Raw genomic sequence first — 27,500 nt, forward strand, 5'->3', positions numbered from 1 at the left:
ACAGATGTGTTTTAAGCGACCAACGAAAGTAAGTGAGGTTTTCCTTACCTAGGCCGCTTACACAAAATATATTAGCGAAGCTCATATATATATAACTTGTTCACTTTCATTATTTAAATTGTTGCATGTGCAGTGGTATGATATTTATAAAAACAAAAAGAAAATGTTCAAATTTTGTTAGTTGAACATAATTATATTGGGCTTATAAAGTGTATATATTTATACATATGTGTTTTTTAAGCGACCAACGAAAGTAAGTGAGGTTTCCTTACCTAGGCCGCGGACACAAAATATATATACAAGTTCAATCATATATTATTGTTCTATTTCATTATTTGTAATTTTTCTATTTTTGTATTATAATACCCTATATAAACATTATATGGTTGTACTTACGATTTATTTAAAAATAAATAAAGGATAAGTTAATTTGTTTGCATTAACAATGTAAAAATTGTTTTTGTAAACTAAGACATACGCAACTGAAAAATGTTTGGGTAAAAATTGGATTATTTATTGATGTTTCAATAAATATGAAAATTTTAAAAAAAAATTGACATACAATTAAAAAACAAAAATTTAAAACTCTAAGCGGTGGATCACTTGGCTCATGGGTCGATGAAGAACGCAGCAAACTGTGCGTCATCGTGTGAACTGCAGGACACATGAACATCGACATTTCGAACGCATATTGCAGTCCATGCTGTTACGTACTTTAATTTATTTTAAAGTGCTGCTTGGACTACATATGGTTGAGGGTTGTAAGACTATGCTAAATAAGTTGCTTGATCTTTTAATTTTTAATTGAAAGATTTTAAAGCAAATGGTATATTATTGGATATACATAATCCATAATATGAATAGTCAAATTAAAATATATATAATAAAAATATATTTTCAAGAAATCCTCAAAATTAAGAAAAAAATCTTAGTATTCCTTAAAGCGAAAATAAACAAACAAACATACATTATATTATATAAATAATAATTTTGTTTATATTGGGGAACGTCTAGCTTAAAATAAAAATTTTTATTCTAGAATTGCTCCTTTATTTAATAAAACAAATTATAATAATATTTATTTTAATATCAATGTGTGTGTATAAAAATGAAAAATTTTTATCAAGGATGAAAAGATTTTTAAGTCTTAATGGATTTAAAAGAAAAATATTTGTTTTATATATATATAAAAAAAAAAAAAAAAAATTATACAACCTCAACTCATATGGGATTACCCCCTGAATTTAAGCATATTAATGAGGGGAGGAAAAGAAACTAACAAGGATTTTCTTAGTAGCGGCGAGCGAAAAGAAAACAGTTCAGCACTAAGTCACTTTGGTAAGCAAATGTGAGATGCAGTGTATGGAATATCTTAATATCTAGTATGAGAAATTAGCGATTTAAGTCCTTCTTAAATGAGGCCATTTACCCATAGAGGGTGCCAGGCCCGTATAACGTTAATGATTACTAGAAAGATATTTCCAAAGAGTCGTGTTGCTTGATAGTGCAGCACTAAGTGGGTGGTAAACTCCATCTAAAACTAAATATAACCATGAGACCGATAGTAAACAAGTACCGTGAGGGAAAGTTGAAAAGAACTCTGAATAGAGAGTTAAATAGTACGTGAAACTGCTTAGAGGTTAAGCCCGATGAACCTGAATATCCATTATGAAAAATTCATCATTATATATATAATATTAATTTATTAATATTATAAAAATAGTGTGCATTTTTTTCATATAAGGACATTGTAATCTATTAACATATAAATTATTTATCAAAAGATCATTGGCTTTAAGTTTATTTTAATTAATTTGCTTTATAGCTTATTAATATTAAATAAATGCCTAATGATTTGATAAAGTGTTGATAGATTTATTATATATAATGCTAAAATTCATTTATGAATTTTACAATAATTTTAAAATCATTGATTTTAATATTTATTGTATGCATTTATATGATTTACAATGCGAAAGATTCAGGATACCTTCGGGACCCGTCTTGAAACACGGACCAAGGAGTCTAACATATGTGCAAGTCATTGGGTTATTTTATATAAACCTAATGGCATAATTAACTTAACTTAAAATATATGGGATTAATTTTTAGTCTATTTTAATTATAGTCTATTAATTCAATCCCGGGGCGTTCTATATAATTATGTATAATAATAATTTATTATTATTTATACCTCTAATTGGAGCGTACCTTGAGCATATATGCTGTGACCCGAAAGATGGTGAACTATACTTGATCAGGTTGAAGTCAGGGGAAACCCTGATGGAAGACCGAAACAGTTCTGACGTGCAAATCGATTGTCAGAATTGAGTATAGGGGCGAAAGACCAATCGAACCATCTAGTAGCTGGTTCCCTCCGAAGTTTCCCTCAGGATAGCTGGTGCATTTTAAAATTATGTAAAATAATCTTATCTGGTAAAGCGAATGATTAGAGGCCTTAGGGTCGAAACGATCTTAACCTATTCTCAAACTTTAAATGGGTAAGAACCTCACCTTTCTTGATATGAAGGTTGAGGTTATGATATAATGTGCCCAGTGGGCCACTTTTGGTAAGCAGAACTGGCGCTGTGGGATGAACCAAACGTAATGTTACGGTGCCCAAATTAACAACTCATGCAGATACCATGAAAGGCGTTGGTTGCTTAAAACAGCAGGACGGTGGACATGGAAGTCGTAATCCGCTAAGGAGTGTGTAACAACTCACCTGCCGAAGCAACTAGCCCTTAAAATGGATGGCGCTTAAGTTGTATACCTATACATTACCGCTAAAGTAGATGATTTATAATACAATTTCGATTGAATTATAAATTTTGAAACTTTAGTGAGTAGGAGGGTACAATGGTGTGCATAGAAGTGTTTGGCGTAAGCCTGCATGGAGCCGCCATTGGTACAGATCTTGGTGGTAGTAGCAAATAATCGAATGAGACCTTGGAGGACTGAAGTGGAGAAGGGTTTCGTGTGAACAGTGGTTGATCACGAGTTAGTCGGTCCTAAGTTCAAGGCGAAAGCCGAAAATTTTCAAGTTTAAATTACAAAAAAAAAAAAATATATATATATATATATATATATATTATAGTAAAATTTAAACACTTGAATAATTTTGAACGAAAGGGAATACGGTTCCAATTCCGTAACCTGTTGAGTATCCGTTTGTTATTAAAAATGGGCCTTGTGCTCATCCTGGCAACAGGAACGACCATAAAGAAGCCGTCGAGAGATATCGGAAGAGTTTTCTTTTCTGTTTTATAGTCGTACTACCATGGAAGTCTTTCGAAGAGAGATATGGTAGATGGACTAGAAGAGCATGACATTTACTGTTGTGTCGATATTTTCTCCTCGGACCTTGAAAATTTATGGTGGGGTCACGCAAACTTCTCAACAGGCCGTACCGATATCCGCAGCTGGTCTCCAAGGTGAAGAGTCTCTAGTCGATAGAATAATGTAGGTAAGGGAAGTCGGCAAATTAGATCCGTAACTTCGGGATAAGGATTGGCTCTGAAGATTGAGATAATCGGGCTTGATTGGGAAGCAATATCATGGTTTTATGTACTCGTTCTGGGTAAATAGAAAACTTCGGTTTTTGTTCCCCGGATAGTAGTTACGTAGCCAATTGTGGAACTTTCTTGCTAAAATTTTTAAAGTTATATACATTTTTTTATTAAGTGTTATATATTCTTTTTAAATTATAACGATTATCAATTAACAATCAATTCAGAACTGGCACGGACTTGGGGAATCCGACTGTCTAATTAAAACAAAGCATTGTGATGGCCCTAGCGGGTGTTGACACAATGTGATTTCTGCCCAGTGCTCTGAATGTCAAAGTGAAGAAATTCAAGTAAGCGCGGGTAAACGGCGGGAGTAACTATGACTCTCTTAAGGTAGCCAAATGCCTCGTCATCTAATTAGTGACGCGCATGAATGGATTAACGAGATTCCCACTGTCCCTATCTACTACTCACTCTGAGTGTGGATTTCGCTGTGTACAGACGTGTTTTGTAGTCGCGGACAGTTGTGCTAAACAAATTCAGTGTGTATACCGAGAGAGTGTGATTAGTGCGTTTTGTAGAAAAACAAAGTTGTAAAAACCGTTGTTTGTGTTACTTATTGTAAGCAATTACAGCAATTACTGTAAGTATTGGACAATTGGAGCCCCAAGTTAGCGGTCAGCCGAAGGTCAATCTCCGGCGGAGCCCTAATTTCTGTGCGCGTGTTTTGGTTGTTACCAATTTTCACCCTAACCTCAAAGTGCTTGCACGTGGAGGTAGACTTGTGTGTGTGCGCGCATTAAACCGGTTGTGTGTGAGTACCCAGGTGAAAACTTGTGTGTGACTATACACTGTTCCGCTTGGGACCAGTGTTGGTCTACTCGCTCAGTGAGCAATTGTGGACTGCCTGCGTAAGGGGGCATAAACCCAAACTCGAATTAGTGGCAGTATCAGCTGTAGCATTTATAGTCTGTCCGTTCAGCTCGGCGTAGCTTCGTGCCGGTCGACTCGTCCCCGATACGGGGAACAGTGTTCCGTCCGTCGGGGCGTTGGTAGTGACCACGTCAGCATTTTGCTGACAAACAGCGTACGAGCTACGTCACCGCGTTTTGCTATAGCTGACGGGTTGGGCTGCTACTGCTGCTGACCACTGGTTCCGAGTGGTTATAGCCCTCTAATTTAGGACAGCCTACATTCGCCCAGTGGGCATCGGTCTTCTCCTGGTGGCTACTTCCACATCCGTGTCGTGCAAGTGTGACCAAGTTTGTCTCTGGCGGCAGGCGCTTTGGGGAAATGAAGGGCGGTACAAGGGGGGGTGTAAGGAAGCGTCCGGGGCCGCGCTCCGCCGGAGGTCGTGCTTCTGCGGCCGCCGCTGATGGGTCGACCTCGGGGGACGAAAAAGGGGTAAGCTCGCGGCAGTTCCTTAAAACGAACACCGGGAAGGCTGCCGCTGTGCAACCCGGTCGAAAAGCGGTAAAGGAGACGGGTAAGTCGGGGATACCGGTGGCGTCGGGGAGGGCGACCACCTCAAAAATCGCTGAACGGGGAGGCAAGGGCGGGCCGAGTAAGGCCGCGAAGTCAGAGGATGAGGAGAGTGTTCTCCCGAAATCCGACGACGACGCGGACTTACCCAGTCTGCCCGAATCCGGGGTATCCGGGGTATGTCCCTTAAGTTGGGACAAATCAGATGTAGTGGGGGGTGCCGGATTCGCTGCTGAGTCCGTGGTGACTACTGTCGCTGGCTCCTCAACCGAAGGTAGAGCAGCCGATGGCGCGCCAAAGACTGCTGCCGACGTTGAGGGTGCAATCGACGGTGGTAAATCTGCGGGCAATGACGCAAATGAGCCGGCGAAGTCTTTAGGGGGGGAGCTAAGGGGAAAGAATTCTGGGGAGAAGGGTGCTGGCGCTGTTGACAGCTGTGGACCACCCGCTGGCACCGAGCTTTCCGGCGGCCAGTCCGCTGGAGGTAAGGTTGCGAGCGGGGGATCCCCTGCAGCTGGAGGGAGCGCTAGTGCTTCGAGAGCTGCCTCTGGAGTGGACGGCTCCTGGGTTGTTGCCCTAAAGAGGATCACCGCTAGATTTAGCAAGGTGGTCTTTGGAGACAGCGGTACAGACCTCAAGTCTGCTGAGAGGCTGATGGAGGTTTCCTCAGAATATGAGGGCCTCCTAATGACGGCTATAGCCGAGAATGCCCGACTCCGCGGACAAATTGAGGCGATGTCACTGCGGGGCGTCATGCTGGGAGGTGCATCCCCGCGAAGCGGTGGACCTGCCGCCGCAGATCGTTTGGCGATGCCGCCTCCGGTCACGACGATCCCGGCTGCCATCGTACCTGCGCCTGCTGTACCAAAGCCGCTCCATACCTGGTCGGCGGTCGTCAAGGGCGGCAAACCCGGGGTCTCTGCAAAAGAGGTAGTGGAGAAGATAAATAAGGAGGTTGGGCCGACACTTGGTGTACGTGTGCACCAAGTGAAACCTGTGCGGTCCGGGGGGGTAGTTATTCGCCTACCCTCCAAGGAGGAGCGGGACAAAGTCCTCGCAAACAAGAAGTTTTCCGAGGTGGGATTAGAAGTGAGCGAAAACCGGAAGCAAGGCACTAGGGTGATCATTCGGGGGGTTTACGCGCAAATCTCCCCTGATGAATTCATGGAGGAGGTCTTCCGTCTGAACCTCGCGAAGGTTGACCCTGAGTGCCAGAAGTCAGAGGTTAGGCTGATCAGTCGACCTTGGAAGGCAGACGTCGATGGAGCAACGGTGACCGTCACCCTGGAGGGACCGGACAAGTTAATGTCCCCCCTCTTGGATGCGGGCCGTTGCTATATCAAATGGTTTTCCTTCCCGGTTCGGCCGGAGAGTCAAACCTATAGCTGCTTCCGCTGTCTGAGTTTTGACCACCAGGTGAGGGATTGTGGGTTGAAGGCTGCCGTCTGTCGGAGGTGCGGACAGGAAGGGCATATTGAGGCAAAGTGCCCTAACGGGGTGCATTGCCGAAATTGTGCATTCAGGGGCAGACCCGCCGCACATCTTATGATGTCGGCGGAATGCCCGACATATGCTGCCGTTGTTGCCCGTGCACTCGCCAGACATTGATGGGGTTAGTCCTTCAACTCAATTGTCAGGGAGCGTACTCCGTTGTGTGTGAATTGGGGGCGCGCATGGCCGAGGAGAGTTGCAGTATTGCCCTGCTCCAGGAACCCTACACTACCAATGGTGTGGTGAGAGGGCTTCCTGGAGGGTTTAGGTCCTTTTGTGACCTTCGGGGCAATGCTGCGGTTGTGGTGAATGAGCCTAATTATGAATGCTTGTTGTTGAATGCGTCTGAATGGGGAATATGTGTGAGCATTGAGGGCTCCTTCGGGAGAGCCGTCTTTGCAAGCATATATTGTAAGTTTGGAGAACCCATGGAACCATACATCCGATACCTCGATACGGTGCTACTACTTGCGAGTAGCACGCCAGTTATCATTGGTGTGGATGCCAATGCCGTATCCCCTATATGGCATAGCAAAATATCCAGGACTTCTCCTGGATATGCTAGTCATGGACGGGGCGAGGCGTTGGGCGAGTGGGTACTCACCTCTCACGTTCATGTTGTGAACGAACCGAGTGGGTGGTACACATTCGATGGGCCCATGGGCAGGAGTGACATTGATGTTACTCTGATGAATGAGCCAGCAGCGAGAGCATTCAGTTGCGGATGGAGAGTAAGGGGGGGTGAGGGGATAAGCGATCATAATCTCATTGAGATTGTGGTTGCTCCCCGTACCACCCCGGATATGCTTGGTACGCCTTCCGTAATGGGGTGGCGTACTGCCGGGGCAAATTGGACTCTGTACGGGTTATACGTCGAGCAGGAGGTGACTGCTACACCCCTCGATGTATTTGCAGAGCTCCCAGTAGATCAGCAGATTGCCCTCTTGAACGCCTGTATCTGGCGGGTCAATGACAGCATGTTTGAAAGGTGGAAGAAGGAGCGTTTTCGCTGTGTCAGGTGGTGGACGCGCGAACTGACCCAGAAGAGGAGATCTGTCAGGCGCCTGAGACGTCGGTTTCAACGCGCCCGGCATATCGATTCCGATGGTCTGTCCCAGCTTAGAAGTCAATTAAGTGTGGAAACGCGTGAGTATAAGAGAATGGTTGTAGAGGTGAAAGAGGAACAATGGCGCAACTTCGTGTCTGAAAATTCGAACGACCCCTGGGGACAGGTCTACAAGATCTGTAGGGGTCGCCGCCAGACCGAAGTTAATTCCCTCCGTGTGGGCGAGCGAACAATATCAACATGGAGGGAATGTTCGGAGCTGCTTATTGAAGGGTTCTTTCCTAGGGCGGAGGTCCAGGTGCCTCCCCTTGCACAAGACGTACCTGTACCTCCACTAGAAGTTGAAGAGTTGGACTATGCATTTGGCCTGGTTAGGTCTAAACGGTCTCCGGGTTTGGATGGAATAAACGGAGAAATGTGCAAGTGTTTGTGGAAGTTTATTCCGGAATACTTGGAAGCCGTTTATGACAAATGCATATGGGAGGGTTACTTCCCACGTGAGTGGAAAGCTGCTAGGGTTGTCGTTCTTCTGAAGTCGCCTGACAAAATAAGATCTGATCCTCGGTCTTACCGAGGTATCAGCCTTCTTCCAGTGCTTGGTAAAGTGCTGGAGAGGGTTATGGTTGAGCGGCTTCAGGAGCTAGTTGGGGGTAACCAATCGGATAGACAGTTTGGGTTCAGGAAAGGACGCAGCATTGAAGACGCCTGGATGCATGTCCAAGACTGTGTAGAGAGAAGCTCCAATAAATATGCCCTTGGCATATTTATTGACTTCAAGGGGGCGTTTGACTTCCTGCGCTGGGACAGGGTTATCGAGCGGTTAGTGGAGCTCGGCTGCCCGGAAATTGCTTTGTGGCAGAGCTATTTCTCGGACAGACGAGCTACTATCGTTGGTGCCTGCGAAAGTGTGGAAAGGGAGGTGGCTCGTGGTTGTCCGCAGGGATCCATCTGTGGTCCATATATATGGAACATGATGATGGACTCCTTGTTAAGGCAACTCGAGCATCTTTGCAAATTCAGCGCCTATGCGGATGACCTCCTCTTATTAGTAGAGGGGGATTCTCGCGCCAGCATTGAGCGTACCAGCGAGTCACTATGTCAAGTAGTGGCTGGCTGGGGCGCCCATGTTGGCGTAGAGATCTCGGTGGACAAAACTGTGATGATGCTGCTCAAGGGCAGATTGTCACAGAATCGCCCACCGGTTGTCCGTATCGGCGGGGTTAGCATCAGGTACGCGACGAAAGTCAAATACCTGGGGCTGACAATGGGTGAGCGAATGAACTTCCTGCCACACTTGGATGCTGTCAGAGATAGGATGCAGAATGTTTCGGGGCAGTTACGACGAATCATTCGGAGTGACTGGGGCCTGAGTCGCCGTGCCGTTCGTACAATATATCGTGGCCTATTCGTAGCATGCGCTACTTTTGGTGCCGCCATATGGTACCGAACGGTCATGACTGCTCATGGTCAGAGGCGCGTGCTGAGCATACAGAGGTGCATGATGCTCCCATGCTTGCCCTTGTGCCGTACCGTTTCCACGGATGCGATGCAGGTGCTTCTTGGTGCACCCCCTCTCGACCTGGTGGTTATACAGCTTGCTGTTTCCTTCAGGCTGAGAAGGAGGGCAAGTTTGCCGCTGTTGGAGGATGAATGGGCCGCCGACGATAATGTGGAGAGTGGATGGTTGGAAAATAGGCGTCGATTAGAAGGGGTGGTTAGAGGGAAGTGGCAGGAGCGCTGGGACAATAGTCCCAACGGCAGGGTAACGTACGGGTACATCCGGGACGTTTCATTTGTGGCGGAAAATCCAGACTTCAGATTTAGTCTGAGCCTGGGTTTTCTGCTTACTGGTCATGGTCCTCTTAATGCATTCTTGCATAAGAGGAGCTTGAGCGAAACGGAGGGGTGTGTATGTGGGGCTGCATATGAGGATTGGTTGCATGTGTTGTGCGAGTGCCCGGAGTACTCGGACATAAGGGATTTGGGTAGTTTTGGGGTTAATGTTGATGAAGGTAGAGTTGATGTAAGCGGAGCGCTCTCCACTAGTCGGACTATTGATTTGCTCAATAGGTATGCTTTTGAGGTGTTTAGACGGAGGAGACGTGGTGGTGACCGTGGTGGTTAAATTGTGTGTGTGTTCGTGGATGTGGGGGGGGTTCTAACCCCACCTCACCCCTAGGCGGCCGGTCCGGAGTAGGTGGATACTCAACCGGTAGTGGCTTCGGCTGCGAAAGTCAGACCAAGACTTTAAAGTGGTACCACGGGGAACAGATAGCCCGCGGAGCTTGCTCCGTTTCTGTTCATTGCGGTTGGCCCCTTTGGGAGCATCGTGGTGGCTGTGGTTGATATCCGAATGCGGTAAGAGTTGGTCAGCTCGAATGTGGAGTTGCATTGCAACCGGGTGCCATGACCCATAGAATGGAAGAGGTGTTAGATAGGCCTCCAACCCCACCAAGGTGATGATGTGTCCACTCACATTATCGATTGGTACCAAGGTAAGCGAGCCTTGGGGGCTGGTCAGACCCGCTTTGACCTGTGTACTTGGTACATGCGTGAGGTTAGGTCTTCGAAGACAGGCACTCACGTAAAACCTACACTCGCTGTCCCTATCTACTATCTAGCGAAACCACAGCCAAGGGAACGGGCTTGGAATAATTAGCGAGGAAAGAAGACCCTGTTGAGCTTGACTCTAGTCTGGCAGTGTAAGGAGACATAAGAGGTGTAGTATAAGTGGGAGATATATAATTTCGGTTATTTATCGTCAATGAAATACCACTACTCTTATTGTTTCCTTACTTACTTGATTAAGTGGAACGTGTATCATTGCCTAGCCATATTAAGGATATATTTATATATCTTATGGTATTGGGTTTTGATGCAAGCTTCTTGATCAAAGTACCACGAGTTTGTTATATAATTGTAAACATATTTTAATGAGAAATGATAACATTTTTCGATGTTATTATCATAATTAAAATTTGGTATAACTCCAACACTCAGGTATGATCCAATTCAAGGACATTGCCAGGTGGGGAGTTTGACTGGGGCGGTACATCTCTCAAATAATAACGGAGGTGTCCCAAGGCCAGCTCAGTGCGGACAGAAACCACACATAGAGCAAAAGGGCAAATGCTGACTTGATCTCGGTGTTCAGTACGCACAGAGACAGCAAAAGCTCGGCCTATCGATCCTTTTGGTTTAAAGAGTTTTTAATAAGAGGTGTCAGAAAAGTTACCACAGGGATAACTGACTTGTGGCAGCCAAGCGTTCATAGCGACGTTGCTTTTTGATCCTTCGATATCGGCTCTTCCTATCATTGTGAAGCAAAATTCACCAAGCGTTGGATTGTTCACCCATTCAAGGGAACGTGAGCTGGGTTTAGACCGTCGTGAGACAGGTTAGTTTTACCCTACTAATGACAAAATATTATTGCGACAGCATTCCTGCGTAGTACGAGAGGAACCGCAGGTACGGACCAATGGTACAATACTTGTTCGAGCGAACAGTGGTATGATGCTACGTCCGTTGGATTATGCCTGAACGCCTCTAAGGTTGTATCCGTGCTGGACTGCAATGATAAATATGGGGCAAATTGCATTGTATGGCTTCTCTAAATCATTTAAAGTTTATAAATTTAATTTATAAACGACAAAATGAATATATGTGATGCCAATGTTATTTATAACATAGCAAATGCGGGAGGATTCAAATATCACCCGTATGCCGCGCTAGTTATATATAAAAACATTATTTAATACAATGACAATGCCTAGAATCAATTGTAAACGACTTTGGTAACGGGCAAGGTGTTGTAAGTGGTAGAGCAGCTGCCATACTGCGATCCACTGATTCGAAAACAATTTATTGGAATTAATTTTCCAATTTATTATTGTTTTGATGTAATCATCTTATAAAAATATGCATATTTAAAATATGCAATATAAAGAGAGGCGCTTGTTTAGGGGCCAAGTCCTCTATAAAAATGATGAAAAAGCAAATATTGTAATCTACTACAATAAAGTACAAATAAAGCAACAAAAATTTTGTTAGTTGAACTTTATTATATTTGGGCTAATAAAGTCGATATATTTATACAGATGTGTTTTAAGCGACCAATGAAAGTAAGTGAGTTTTTCCTTACCTAGGCCGCTTACACAAAATATATTAGCGAAGTTCATATATATATAACTTGTTCACTTTCATTATTTAAATTGTTGCTTGTACGGTAGTATTATTTACAAAGAGAAAAATGTAAATGAAATATTACAATAATGTACAAATAAAGCAACTAAAATTTTGTTAGTTGAACTTTATTATATTTGGGCTAATAAAGTCGATATATTTATACAGATGTGTTTTAAGCGACCAATGAAAGTAAGTGAGGTTTTCCTTACCTAGGCCGCTTACACAAAATATATTAGCGAAGCTCATATATATATAACTTGTTCACTTTCATTATTTAAATTGTTGCTTGTACGGTAGTATTATTTACAAAGAGAAATATGTAAATGAAATATTATAATAATGTACAAATAAAGCAACTAAAATTTTGTTAGTTGAACTTTATTATATTTGGGCTAATAAAGTCGATATATTTATACAGATGTGTTTTAAGCGACCAATGAAAGTAAGTGAGGTTTTCCTTACCTAGGCCGCTTACACAAAATATATTAGCGAAGCTCATATATATATAACTTGCTCACTTTCATTATTTAAATTGTTGCTTGTACGGTAGTATTATTTACAAAGAGAAAAATGTAAATGAAATATTACAATGAAGCACAGCACAAATAAAGCAACAAAAATTTTGTTAGCTGAACTTTATTATATTTGGGCTAATAAAGTCGATATATTTATACAGATGTGTTTTAAGCGACCAATGAAAGTAAGTGAGGTTTTCCTTACCTAGGCCGCTTACACAAAATATATTAGCGAAGCTCATATATATATAACTTGTTCACTTTCATTATTTAAATTGTTTGCATATGCAGAGTAATATTATTTACATTAAACACAAAAAATATAATTTTTATTATATTTTTTAAATATAATTCTGGTTGATCCCGCCAGTAGTTATATGCTTGCCTCAAAGATTAAGCCATGCATGTCTAAGTACACACGAATTAAAAGTGAAACCGCAAAAGGCATCAGTCAGTTATGGTTCCATAGATCGATCATTAACAGTTAGTTGGATAACTGTGGTAATTCTAGAGCTAATACATGCAATAATATAAACACGGACCTTATGGAACGTGTGCTTTTATTAGACTAAAACCAAGCGATCTTTATAGATTGTTATATTGGTTGAACTCTAGATAAACATGCAGATCGTATGGTCATCTACAACTAAAAACTTTAAATGGGTAAGAACCTCACCTTTTTTGATATGAAGGTTGAAGTTATATGATATAATGTGCCCAGTGGGGGGCGACTTTTGGTAAGCAGAACTGGCGCTGTGGGATGAACCGAACGTAATGTTACGGTGTCCAAATTAAAGTAAGCGCGGGTAAACGGTGGCGGGAGTAATTATGACTCCCTTAAGATCGCCAAATGCCTCGTTAACTAACTTTTAAAATGTGTTGCGACTAACGAAGTGCAAACTAGCATTGCACTGAGGCCGCGCACATATAAAAATGTATGAAAATTATATATAAAGAGGCGTTTGTTAGGTGCGACAAATCCTCTATAAAAACTAAGAACGAAAGTTAGAGCTAGCGATTGGGTGTAGCTACGGCTCTCTCAGTCGCTTCCCGGGAAACCAAAGCTTTTGGACTCCGGGGGAAGTATGGTTGCAAAGCTGAAACTTAAAGGAATTGACGGAAGGGCACTATCAGGAGTGGAGCCTGCGGCATAATTTGACTCAACACAAGAAAACTTAACAGGTCCGAACATAACATATATATATGAAAGTATATATATGAAAGTTTTAAAAGTTTCAAAATACTTTTGTAATGTGTTGCGACTAACGAAGTGCAAACTAGCATTGCACTGAGGCCGCGCACATATAAAAATGTATGAAAATTATATTATAAATACAAGTACTTGTATGAAACTTTTTTCTACTTGTATGAAACTTTGTACTTGTATGGAAGTTTGTACTTGTATGAAACTTTTTTCTACTTGTATGAAACTTTGTACTTGTATGGAAGTTTGTACTTGTATGAAACTTTTTTCTACTTGTATGAAACTTTGTACTTGTATGGAAGTTTGTACTTGTATGAAACTTTTTTCTACTTGTATGAAACTTTGTACTTGTATGGAAGTTTGTACTTGTATGAAAGTTTCTACTTGTATGAAACTTTGTACTTGTATGGAAGTTTGTACTTGTATGAAAGTTTCTACTTGTATGAAACTTTGTACTTGTATGGAAGTTTGTACTTGTATGAAAGTTTCTACTTGTATGAAACTTTGTACTTGTATGGAAGTTTGTACTTGTATGAAAGTTTCTACTTGTATGAAACTTTGTACTTGTATGGAAGTTTGTACTTGTATGAAAGTTTCTACTTGTATGAAACTTTGTACTTGTATGAAAGTTTGTATCTTGTACTTGTATGAAAGTTTGTATCTTCATACATTTTTCGTCATGTGAGGTGAGCGGGTCAGAAAACAATTTTAAGAAACGTATGAAAACTTTGGTCAGCCATATAAAACCACTAAGCGTAGCTAACAGACGCTGACAAAGTTTTATACAAGTACTAACATCTACTTATATGAAAGTTTTGAAATTTTTAAAATACTTCAAAAATGTGTTGCTACTATCGAAATGCAAGCTAAAAACACTTAAACGTATGAAAACTTTGGTCAGCCATACAAAACCACTAAGCGTAGCTAACAGACACTGACAAAGTTTCATACAAGTACTAACATCTGCTTATATGAAAGTTTTGAAATTTTCAAAATACTTAAAAAATTTGTTGCTGCTAAAGAAGTGCAAGCTAAAAACACTTAAACGTATGAAAACTTTGGTCAGCCATACAAAACCACTAAGCGAAGCTAACAGACACTGACAAAGTTTCATACAAGTACTAACATCTACTTATATGAAAGTTTTGAAATTTTCAAAATACTTAAAAAATATGTTGCTGCTAACGAAATGCAAGCTAAAAACACTTAAACGTATGAAAACTTTGGTCAGCCATACAAAACCACTAAGCGTAGCTAACAGACACTGACAAAGTTGCATACAAGTACTAACATCTACTTATATGAGAGTTTTGAAATTTTCAAAATACTTAAAAAATGTGTTGCTGCTAACGAAATGCAAGCTAAAAACACTTAAACGTATGAAAACTTTGGTCAGCCATACAAAACCACTAAGCGAAGCTAACAGACACTGACAAAGTTTCATACAAGTACTAACATCTACTTATATGAAAGTTTTGAAATTTTCAAAATACTTAAAAAATGTGTTGCTGCTAACGAAGTGCAAGCTAAAAACACTTAAACGTATGAAAACTTTGGTCAGCCATACAAAACCACTAAGCGAAGCTAACAGACACTGACAAAGTTTCATACAAGTATTAACATCTACTTATATGAAAGTTTTGAAATTTTCAAAATACTTAAAAAATGTGTTGCTGCTAACGAAATGCAAGCTAAAAACACTTAAACGTATGAAAACTTTGGTCAGCCATACAAAACCACTAAGCGAAGCTAACAAACACTGACAAAGTTTCATACAAGTACAAACTTCCATACAAGTACAGTTTGTACTTGTATGAAAGTTTTTACTTGTATGAAACTTTGTACTTGTTTGGAAGTTTGTACTTGTGAAAGTACTGAAAAGTTTCTACTTGTATGAAAGTTTGTATCTTGTAGTTGTATGAAAGTTTGTATCTTCATACATTTTTCGTGATGTGAGGTGAGCGAGTCAGAAAACAATTTTAATAAACGTATGTAAACTTTGGTCAGCCATACAAAACCACTAAGCGTAGCTAACAGACACTGACAAAGTTTCATACAAGTACTAACATCTACTTATATGAAAGTTTTGAAATTTTCAAAATACTTAAAAAATGTGTTGCTGCTAACGAAATGCAAGCTAAAAACACTTAAACGTATGAAAACTTTGGTCAGCCATACAAAACCACTAAGCGAAGCTAACAGACACTGACAAAGTTTCATACAAGTACTAACATCTACTTATATGAAAGTTTTGAAATTTTCAAAATACTTAAAAAATGTGTTGCTGCTAACGAAATGCAAGCTAAAAACACTTAAACGTATGAAAACTTTGGTCAGCCATACAAAACCACAAAGCGAAGCTAACAGACACTGACAAAGTTTCATACAAGTACTAACATCTATTTATATGAAAGTTTTGAAATTTTCAAAATACTTCAAAAATGTGTTGCTACTATCGAAATGCAAGCTAAAAACACTTAAACGTATGAAAACTTTGGTCAGCCATACAAAACCACTAAGCGAAGCTAACAGACACTGACAAAGTTTCATACAAGTACTAACATCTACTTATATGAAAGTTTTGAAATTTTCAAAATACTTAAAAAATGTGTTGCTGCTAACGAAATGCAAGCTAAAAACACTTAAACGTATGAAAACTTTGGTCAGCCATACAAAACCACTAAGCGAAGCTAACAGACACTGACAAAGTTTCATACAAGTACTAACATCTACTTATATGAAAGTTTTGAAATTTTCAAAATACTTAAAAAATGTGTTGCTGCTAACGAAATGCAAGCTAAAAACACTTAAACGTATGCAAACTTTGGTCAGCCATACAAAACCACTAAGCGAAGCTAACAGACACTGACAAAGTTTCATACAAGTACTAACATCTATTTATATGAAAGTTTTGAAATTTTCAAAATACTTCAAAAATGTGTTGCTACTATCGAAATGCAAGCTAAAAACACTTAAACGTATGAAAACTTTGGTCAGCCATACAAAACCACTAAGCGAAGCTAACAGACACTGACAAAGTTTCATACAAGTACTAACATCTACTTATATGAAAGTTTTGAAATTTTCAAAATACTTAAAAAATGTGTTGCTGCTAACGAAATGCAAGCTAAAAACACTTAAACGTATGAAAACTTTGGTCAGCCATACAAAACCACTAAGCGAAGCTAACAGACACTGACAAAGTTTCATACAAGTACTAACATCTACTTATATGAAAGTTTTTAAATTTTCAAAATACTTAAAAATAGTGTTGCTGCTAACGAAATGCAAGCTAAAAACACTTAAACGTATGAAAACTTTGGTCAGCCATACAAAACCACTAAGCGAAGCTAACAGACACTGACAAAGTTTCATACAAGTACTAACATCTACTTATATGAAAGTTTTGAAATTTTCAAAATACTTAAAAAATGTGTTGCTGCTAACGAAATGCAAGCTAAAAACACTTAAACGTATGAAAACTTTGATCAGCCATACAAAACCACTAAGCGTAGCTAACAGACACTGACAAAGTTTCATACAAGTACTAACATCTACTTATATGAAAGTTTTGAAATTTTCAAAATACTTAAAAAATGTGTTGCTGCTAACGAAATGCAAGCTAAAAACACTTAAACGTATGAAAACTTTGGTCAGCCATACAAAACCACTAAGCGAAGCTAACAGACACTGACAAAGTTTCATACAAGTACTAACATCTACTTATATGAAAGTTTTGAAATTTTCAAAATACTTAAAAAATGTGTTGCTGCTAACGAAATGCAAGCTAAAAACAATATGGAACATTTGGAAGTATGAAACTTTTTAATACGTTGTTGTTGTTGTTGTTGTTGTTGGTTTTGGTGTTGTTGTTGTTGTTATATTGAACATTTTTATTAATATAAGTACAAAGGAAAATCTTCATATAAGTATAAAAATATTAAATTATTACCTTACTTGTATGAAACTTTTTAATACGTTGTTGTTGTTGTTGTTGTTGTTGTTGGTGTTGTTGTTGTTGTTGTTGTTATATTGAACATTTTTATTAATATAAGTACAAAGGAAAATCTTCATATAAGTATAAAAATATTAAATTATTACCTTACTTGTATGAAACTTTTTAATACGTTGTTGTTGTTGTTGTTGTTGTTGTTGTTGTTGTTGTTGTTGTTGTTGTTGTTGTTGTTGTTGTTGGTGTTGTTGTTGTTGTTATATTGAACATTTTTATTAATATAAGTACAAAGGAAAATCTTCATATAAGTATAAAAATATTAAATTATTACCTCACTTGACAGAAAATATATGAAAAATTCAATATGGACAATTTATCATATTTTCGATGATATTGCCTAGTTAGTTTACTAAAGAAACCAACATGGTATTATTGGTAAAAATTCAACACATTATAAAACTTGTATTTTTCATACATTTTTGGTCATGTGAGGGTTTCCAAGCGTACTTGTATGAAACTTTGTACTTGTATGGAACTTTTTCTACTTGTATGAAACTTTGTACTTGTATGGAAGTTTGTACTTGTATGAAACTTTTCTCTACTTGTATGAAACTTTTTTCTACTTGTATGAAACTTTGTACTTGTATGGAAGTTTGTACTTGTATGAAACTTTTTCTACTTGTATGAAACTTTGTACTTGTATGGAAGTTTTTACTTGTATGAAACTTTTTTCTACTTGTATGAAACTTTGTACTGGTTGGAAATTTGTACTTGTATGAAACTTTTTTCTACTTGTATGAAACTTTTTTCTACTTGTTAATAAAAATGTTCAATATAACAACAACAACAACACCAAAACCAACAACAACACCAACAACAACAACAACAACAACAACAACGTATTAAAAAGTTTCATACTTCCAAACAAGTACAAAGTTTCATACAAGTAGAAACTTTCATACAAGTACAAAGTTTCATACAAGTAGAAACTTTCATACAAGTGAACTTGTATGAAACTTTTTTCTACTTGTATGAAACTTTGTACTTGTATGGAAGTTTGTACTTGTATGAAAGTTTCTACTTGTATGAAACTTTGTACTTGTATGAAAGTTTGTATCTTGTACTTGTATGAAAGTTTGTATCTTCATACATTTTTCGTCATGTGAGGTGAGCGGGTCAGAAAACAATTTTAAGGAACGTATGAAAACTTTGGTCAGCCATACAAAACCACTAAGCGTAGCTACCAGACACTGACAAAGTTTCATACTAGTACTGACATCTACTTATATGAAAGTTTTGAAATTTTCAAAATACTTAAAAAATGTGTTGCTACTAATGAAATGCAAGCTAAAAACACTTAAACGTATGAAAACTTTGGTCAGCCATACAAAACCACTAAGCGAAGCTAACAGGCACTGACAAAGTTTCATACAAGTACTAACATCTACTTATATGAAAGTTTTGAAATTTTCAAAATACTTAAAAAATGTGTTGCTACTATCGAAATGCAAGCTAAAAACACTTAAACGTATGAAAACTTTGGTCAGCCATACAAAACCACTAAGCGAAGCTAACAGACACTGACAAAGTTTCATACAATTACTTACATCTACTTATATGAAAGTTTTGAAATTTTCAAAATACTTAAAAAATGTGTTGCTGCTAACGAAATGCAAGCTAAAAACACTTAAACGTATGAAAACTTTGGTCAGCCATACAAAACCACTAAGCGAAGCTAACAGACACTGACAAAGTTTCATACAAGTACTAACATCTACTTATATGAAAGTTTTGAAATTTTCAAAATACTTCAAAAATGTGTTGCTACTATCGAAATGCAAGCTAAAAACACTTAAATGTATGAAAACTTTGGTCAGCCATACAAAACCACTAAGCGAAGCTAACAGGCACTGACAAAGTTTCATACAAGTACTAACATCTACTTATATGAAAGTTTTGAAATTTTCAAAATACTTAAAAAATGTGTTGCTGCTAACGAAATGCAAGCTAAAAACACTTAAACGTATGAAAACTTTTGTCAGCCATACAAAACAACTAAGCGTAGCTAACAGACACTGACAAAGTTTCATACAAGTACTAGCATCTACTTATATGAAAGTTTTGAAATTTTCAAAATACTTAAAAAAATGTGTTGCTGCTAACGAAATGCAAGCTAAAAACACTTAAACGTATGAAAACTTTGGTCAGCCCATACAAAACCACTAAGCGAAGCTAACAGACACTGACAAAGTTTCATACAAGTACTAACATCTACTTATATGAAAGTTTTGAAATTTTCAAAATACTTAAAAAATGTGTTGCTGCTAACGAAATGCAAGCTAAAAACACTTAAACGTATGAAAACTTTGGTCAGCCATACAAAACCACTAAGCGAAGCTAACAGACACTGACAAAGTTTCATACAAGTACTGACATCTACTTATATGAAAGTTTTGAAATTTTCAAAATACTTAAAAAATGTGTTGCTACTATCGAAATGCAAGCTAAAAACACTTAAACGTATGAAAACTTTGGTCAGCCATACAAAACCACTAAGCAAAGCTAACAGACACTGACAAAGTTTCATACAAGTACTAACATCTACTTATATGAAAGTTTTGAAATTTTCAAAATACTTAAAAAATTTGTTGCTGCTAAAGAAGTGCAAGCTAAAAACACTTAAACGTATGAAAACTTTGGTCAGCCATACAAAACCACTAAGCGAAGCTAACAGACACTGACAAAGTTTCATACAAGTACTAACATCTACTTATATGAAAGTTTTGAAATTTTCAAAATACTTAAAAAATATGTTGCTGCTAACGAAATGCAAGCTAAAAACACTTAAACGTATGAAAACTTTGGTCAGCCATACAAAACCACTAAGCGTAGCTAACAGACACTGACAAAGTTTCATACAAGTACTAACATCTACTTATATGAGAGTTTTGAAATTTTCAAAATACTTAAAAAATGTGTTGCTGCTAACGAAATGCAAGCTAAAAAACACTTAAACGTATGAAAACTTTGGTCAGCCATACAAAACCACTAAGCGAAGCTAACAGACACTGACAAAGTTTCATACAAGTACTAACATCTACTTATATGAAAGTTTTGAAATTTTCAAAATACTTAAAAAATGTGTTGCTGCTAACGAAGTGCAAGCTAAAAACACTTAAACGTATGAAAACTTTGGTCAGCCATACAAAACCACTAAGCGAAGCTAACAGACACTGACAAAGTTTCATACAAGTACTAACATCTACTTATATGAAAATTTTGAAATTTTCAAAATACTTAAAAAATGTGTTGCTGCTAACGAAGTGCAAGCTAAAAACACTTAAACGTATGAAAACTTTGGTCAGCCATACAAAACCACTAAGCGAAGCTAACAGGCACTGACAAAGTTTCATACAAGTACTAACATCTACTTATATGAAAGTTTTGAAATTTTCAAAATACTTAAAAAATGTGTTGCTGCTAACGAAATGCAAGCTAAAAACACTTAAACGTATGAAAACTTTTGTCAGCCATACAAAACAACTAAGCGTAGCTAACAGACACTGACAAAGTTTCATACAAGTACTAGCATCTACTTATATGAAAGTTTTGAAATTTTCAAAATACTTAAAAAAATGTGTTGCTGCTAACGAAATGCAAGCTAAAAACACTTAAACGTATGAAAACTTTGGTCAGCCCATACAAAACCACTAAGCGAAGCTAACAGACACTGACAAAGTTTCATACAAGTACTAACATCTACTTATATGAAAGTTTTGAAATTTTCAAAATACTTAAAAAATGTGTTGCTGCTAACGAAATGCAAGCTAAAAACACTTAAACGTATGAAAACTTTGGTCAGCCATACAAAACCACTAAGCGAAGCTAACAGACACTGACAAAGTTTCATACAAGTACTGACATCTACTTATATGAAAGTTTTGAAATTTTCAAAATACTTAAAAAATGTGTTGCTACTATCGAAATGCAAGCTAAAAACACTTAAACGTATGAAAACTTTGGTCAGCCATACAAAACCACTAAGCAAAGCTAACAGACACTGACAAAGTTTCATACAAGTACTAACATCTACTTATATGAAAGTTTTGAAATTTTCAAAATACTTAAAAAATTTGTTGCTGCTAAAGAAGTGCAAGCTAAAAACACTTAAACGTATGAAAACTTTGGTCAGCCATACAAAACCACTAAGCGAAGCTAACAGACACTGACAAAGTTTCATACAAGTACTAACATCTACTTATATGAAAGTTTTGAAATTTTCAAAATACTTAAAAAATATGTTGCTGCTAACGAAATGCAAGCTAAAAACACTTAAACGTATGAAAACTTTGGTCAGCCATACAAAACCACTAAGCGTAGCTAACAGACACTGACAAAGTTTCATACAAGTACTAACATCTACTTATATGAGAGTTTTGAAATTTTCAAAATACTTAAAAAATGTGTTGCTGCTAACGAAATGCAAGCTAAAAAACACTTAAACGTGTGAAAACTTTGGTCAGCCATACAAAACCACTAAGCGAAGCTAACAGACACTGACAAAGTTTCATACAAGTACTAACATCTACTTATATGAAAGTTTTGAAATTTTCAAAATACTTAAAAAATGTGTTGCTGCTAACGAAGTGCAAGCTAAAAACACTTAAACGTATGAAAACTTTGGTCAGCCATACAAAACCACTAAGCGAAGCTAACAGACACTGACAAAGTTTCATACAAGTACTAACATCTACTTATATGAAAATTTTGAAATTTTCAAAATACTTAAAAAATGTGTTGCTGCTAACGAAGTGCAAGCTAAAAACACTTAAACGTATGAAAAATTTGGTCAGCCATACAAAACCACTAAGCGAAGCTAACAGGCACTGACAAAGTTTCATACAAGTACTAACATCTACTTATATGAAAGTTTTGAAATTTTCAAAATACTTAAAAAATGTGTTGCAGCTAACGAAATGCAAGCTAAAAACACTTAAACGTATGAAAACTTTGGTCAGCCATACAAAACCACTAAGCGAAGCTAACAGACACTGACAAAGTTTCATACAAGTACAAACTTCCATACAAGTACAGTTTGTACTTGTATGAAAGTTTCTACTTGTATGAAACTTTGTACTTGTTTGGAAGTTTGTATTTGTATGAAAGTTTCTACTTGTATGAAACTTTGTACTTGTATGAAAGTTTGTATCTTGTACTTGTATGAAAGTTTGTATCTTCATACATTTTTCGTCATGTGAGGTGAGCAGGTCAGAAAACAATTTTAAGAAACGTATGAAAACTTTGGTCAGCCATACAAAACCACTAAGCGTAGCTACCAGACACTGACAAAGTTTCATACTAGTACTAGCATCTACTTATATGAAAGTTTTGAAATTTTCAAAATACTTGAAAAATGTGTTGCTACTAATGAAATGCAAGCTAAAAACACTTAAACGTATGAAAACTTTGGTTAGCCATACAAAACCAGTAAGCGAAGCTAACAGGCACTGACAAAGTTTCATACAAGTACTAACATCTACTTATATGAAAGTTTTGAAATTTTCAAAATACTTCTAAAATGTGTTACTACTATCGAAATGCAAGCTAAAAACACTTAAACGTATGAAAACTTTGGTCAGCCATACAAAACCACTAAGCGTAGCTAACAGACACTGACAAAGTTTCATACAAGTACTGACATCTACTTATATGAAAGTTTTGAAATTTTCAAAATACTTAAAAAATGTGTTGCTACTATCGAAATGCAAGCTAAAAACACTTAAACGTATGAAAACTTTGGTCAGCCATACAAAACCACTAAGCGAAGCTAAGAGACACTGACAAAGTTTCATACAAGTACTAACATCTACTTATATGAAAGTTTTGAAATTTTCAAAGTACTTAAAAAATGTGTTGCTGCTAACGAAATACAAGCTAAAAACAGTTAAACGTATGAAAACTTTGGTCAGCCATACAAAACTACTAAGCGAAGCTAAAAGACACTGACAAAGTTTCATACAAGTACTAACATCTACTTATATGAAAGTTTTGAAATTTTCAAAATACTTAAAAAATGTGTTGCTGCTAACGAAATGCAAGCTAAAAACACTTAAACGTATGAAAACTTTGGTCAGCCATACAAAACCACTAAGCGTAGCTAACAGGCACTGACAAAGTTTCATACAAGTACTAGCATCTACTTATATCAAAGTTTTGAAATTTTCAAAATACTTAAAAAATGTGTTGCTGCTAACGAAATGCAAGCTAAAAACACTTAAACGTATGAAAACTTTGGTCAGCCATACAAAACCACTAAGCGTAGCTAATAGACACTGACAAAGTTTCATACAAGTACTAACATCTACTTATATGAAAGTTTTGAAATTTTCAAAATACTTAAAAAATGTGTTGCTGCTAACGAAATGCAAGCTAAAAACACTTAAACGTATGAAAACTTTGGTCAGCCATACAAAACCACTAAGCGAAGCTAAAAGACACTGACAAAGTTTCATACAAGTACAAACTTCCATACAAGTACAGTTTGTACTTGTATGAAAGTTTCTACTTGTATGAAACTTTGTACTTGTTTGGAAGTTTGTATTTGTATGAAAGTTTCTACTTGTATGAAACTTTGTACTTGTATGAAAGTTTGTATCTTGTACTTGTATGAAAGTTTGTATCTTCATACATTTTTCGCCATGTGAGGTGAGCGAGTCAGAAAACAATTTTAGGTAATGTATGAAAACTTTGGTCAGCCATACAAAACCACTAAGCGTAGCTAACTGACACTGACAAAGTTTCATACAAGTACCAACATCTACTTATATGAAAGTTTTGAAATTTTCAAAATACTTCAAAAATGTGTTTCTACTATCGAAATGCAAGGTAAAAACACTTAAACGTATGAAAACTTTGTGTTGCGACTAACGAAGTGCAAACTAGCATTGCACTGAGGCCGCGCACATATAAAAAATGTATGAAAATTAGTTTTAGCTAAGCAAAACTAAGTAAAAATAAGCAAATTTAAGCTTATTAACTCAAATATTAATACATCAAGTGTTGATATTTGATATAATTCCTAGTAAGACTGTTAGTTAAATTAGGATATGTTGATCATATAATGGTTTTCATATTCTAAACTAACAGTCAAATTTTAGAGGCGCTTGTTAGAGCTGCGGCAACAAGTACTCTATAAAAATGGTTGCTTGTATGAAAGTTTCCTAGCAGAAATGAAAAAGTGAAGACAAAACTAAGTAAAAATAAGCAAATTTAAGCTTATTAACTCAAATATTAATACAACAAGTGTTGATATTTGATATAATTCCTAGTAAGACTGTTAGTTAAATTAGAAGATGTTGATCATATAATGGTTTTCATATTCTAAACTAACAGTCAAATTTTAGTATGAGAAAATTTCTCATACGAAAAATGTGTTGCGACCAATGAAGTGCAAGGAGGTAACATTGCACTGAGGCCGCACACATATAAAAATGTATGAAAATTAGTTTTAGCTAAGCAAAACTAAGTAAAAATAAGCAAATTTAAGCTTATTAACTCAAATATTAATACAACAAGTGTTGATATTTGATATAATTCCTAGTAAGACTGTTAGTTAAATTAGAAGATGTTGATCATATAATGGTTTTCATATTCTAAACTAACAGTCAAATTTTAGTATGAGAAAATTTCTCATACGAAAAATGTGTTGCGACCAATGAAGTGCAAGGAGGTAACATTGCACTGAGGCCGCACACATATAAAAATGTATGAAAATTAGTTTTAGCTAAGCAAAACTAAGTAAAAATAAGCAAATTTAAGCTTATTAAATTAAATATTAATACATCAAAGTGTTGATATTTGATATAATTCCTAGTAAGACTGTTAGTTAAATTAGGATATGTTGATCATATAATGGTTTTCATATTCTAAACTAACAGTCAAATTTTAGAGGCGCTTGTTAGAGCTGCGGCAACAAGTACTCTATAAAAATGGTTGCTTGTATGAAAGTTTCCTAGCAGAAATGAAAAAGTGAAGACAAAACTAAGTAAAAATAAGCAAATTTAAGCTTATTAACTCAAATATTAATACAACAAGTGTTGATATTTGATATAATTCCTAGTAAGACTGTTAGTTAAATTAGAAGATGTTGATCATATAATGGTTTTCATATTCTAAACTAACAGTCAAATTTTAGTATGAGAAAATTTCTCATACGAAAAATGTGTTGCGACCAATGAAGTGCAAGGAGGTAACATTGCACTGAGGCCGCACACATATAAAAATGTATGAAAATTAGTTTTAGCTAAGCAAAACTAAGTAAAAATAAGCAAATTTAAGCTTATTAAATCAAATATTAATACATCAAGTGTTGATATTTGATATAATTCCTAGTAAGACTGTTAGTTAAATTAGAAAATGTTGATCATATATTGGTTTTCATATTCTAAACTAACTGTCAAATTTTAGTATGAGAAAGTTTCTCATACAAGTACTAAGTAGTACATATATGAAAGTTTTAAAATTTTCAAAATACTGTTAAAATGTGTTGCGGCCGCGCACATATAAAAAATAACATGTATGAAAATTTTGACTTCAATGTGTTTCTAAAAAAACTTGTATGTTAACTTTACTCATCATCAAGAAGCAAGCAGATGCTTTTTAAAATATTTTATTAATATAAATTCGATATAAATGAAATTTTATATTTCATATCATAGAAAAGATATACATTTTATAATAAATGTATATGTTTCATGTAATGGAAATTTAAGTAAATGTATGGTATATAAAAATAATTTTATTACTGAAATACCAAAATGAATAAATATCGTTCTTAAATATACAACAGAACGAAAATTCTTTATTCAATAAATAATTGTAAAATTAAATACTACAATAAAGTACAAATGAAGCAACAAAAATTTTGTTAGTTGAACTTTATTATATTTGGGCTAATAAAGTCGATATATTTATACAGATGTGTTTTAAGCGACCAATGAAAGTAAGTGAGGTTTTCCTTACCTAGGCCGCTTACACAAAATATATTAGCGAAGCTCATATATATATAACTTGTTCACTTTCATTATTTAAATTGGTGCTTGTACGGTAGTATTATTTACAAAGAGAAAAATGTAAATGAAATATTACAATAATGTACAAATAAAGCAACAAAAATTTTGTTAGTTGAACTTTATTATATTTGGGCTAATAAAGTCGATATATTTATACAGATGTGTTTTAAGCGACCAATGAAAGTAAGTGAGGTTTTCCTTACCTAGGCCGCTTACACAAAATATATTAGCGAAGCTCATATATATATAACTTGTTCACTTTCATTATTTAAATTGTTGCTTGTACGGTAGTATTATTTACAAAGAGAAAAATGTAAATGAAATATTACAATAATGTACAAATAAAGCAACTAAAATTTTGTTAGTTGAACTTTATTATATTTGGGCTAATAAAGTCGATATATTTATACAGATGTGTTTTAAGCGACCAATGAAAGTAAGTGAGGTTTTCCTTACCTAGGCCGCTTACACAAAATATATTAGCGAAGTTCATATATATATAACTTGTTCACTTTCATTATTTAAATTGTTGCTTGTACGGTAGTATTATTTACAAAGAGAAAAATGTAAATGAAATATTACAATGAAGCACAGCACAGATAAAGCAACAAAAATTTTGTTAGCTGAACTTTATTATATTTGGGCTAATAAAGTCGATATATTTATACAGATGTGTTTTAAGCGACCAATGAAAGTAAGTGAGGTTTTCCTTACCTAGGCCGCTTACACAAAATATATTAGCGAAGCTCATATATATATAACTTGTTCACTTTCATTATTTAAATTGTTGTTTGCATATGCAGAGTAATATTATTTACATTAAACACAAAAAATATAATTTTTATTATATTTTTTAAATATAATTCTGGTTGATCCTGCCAGTAGTTATATGCTTGTCTCAAAGATTAAGCCATGCATGTCTAAGTACACACGAATTAAAAGTGAAACCGCAAAAGGCTCATTATATCAGTTATGGTTCCATAGATTGTTAACAGTTACTTGGATAACTGTGGTAATTCTAGAGC

At 36.4% G+C, this 27,500-nt stretch overlaps 2 non-coding genes and 1 pseudogene across 2 annotated transcripts in view; all 3 read left to right on the top strand.

Moving 5' to 3' along the window:
- The first annotated feature begins 583 nt into the window (after nucleotides 1–583).
- On the top strand, nucleotides 584–762 carry LOC137236148 (5.8S ribosomal RNA). The gene has a single exon (XR_010948286.1). It is a non-coding gene; the product is annotated as a 5.8S ribosomal RNA (ribosomal RNA).
- A 449-nt stretch (nucleotides 763–1,211) lies between these two features.
- On the top strand, nucleotides 1,212–11,423 carry LOC137236150 (large subunit ribosomal RNA; annotated as a pseudogene).
- A 15,914-nt stretch (nucleotides 11,424–27,337) lies between these two features.
- Nucleotides 27,338–27,500, top strand: part of LOC137236137 (small subunit ribosomal RNA) — a 1,995-nt gene continuing 1,832 nt past the window's right edge. The window contains exon 1 of the ribosomal RNA XR_010948276.1: nucleotides 27,338–27,500. This exon is cut by the window's right edge and continues 1,832 nt beyond it. This is a non-coding gene — a ribosomal RNA (small subunit ribosomal RNA).

The sequence above is a fragment of the Eurosta solidaginis genome, unplaced genomic scaffold, assembly GCF_040869045.1.
Source record: "Eurosta solidaginis isolate ZX-2024a unplaced genomic scaffold, ASM4086904v1 ctg00001346.1, whole genome shotgun sequence".
NCBI classification, from domain to species: Eukaryota; Metazoa; Arthropoda; class Insecta; order Diptera; family Tephritidae; genus Eurosta; species Eurosta solidaginis.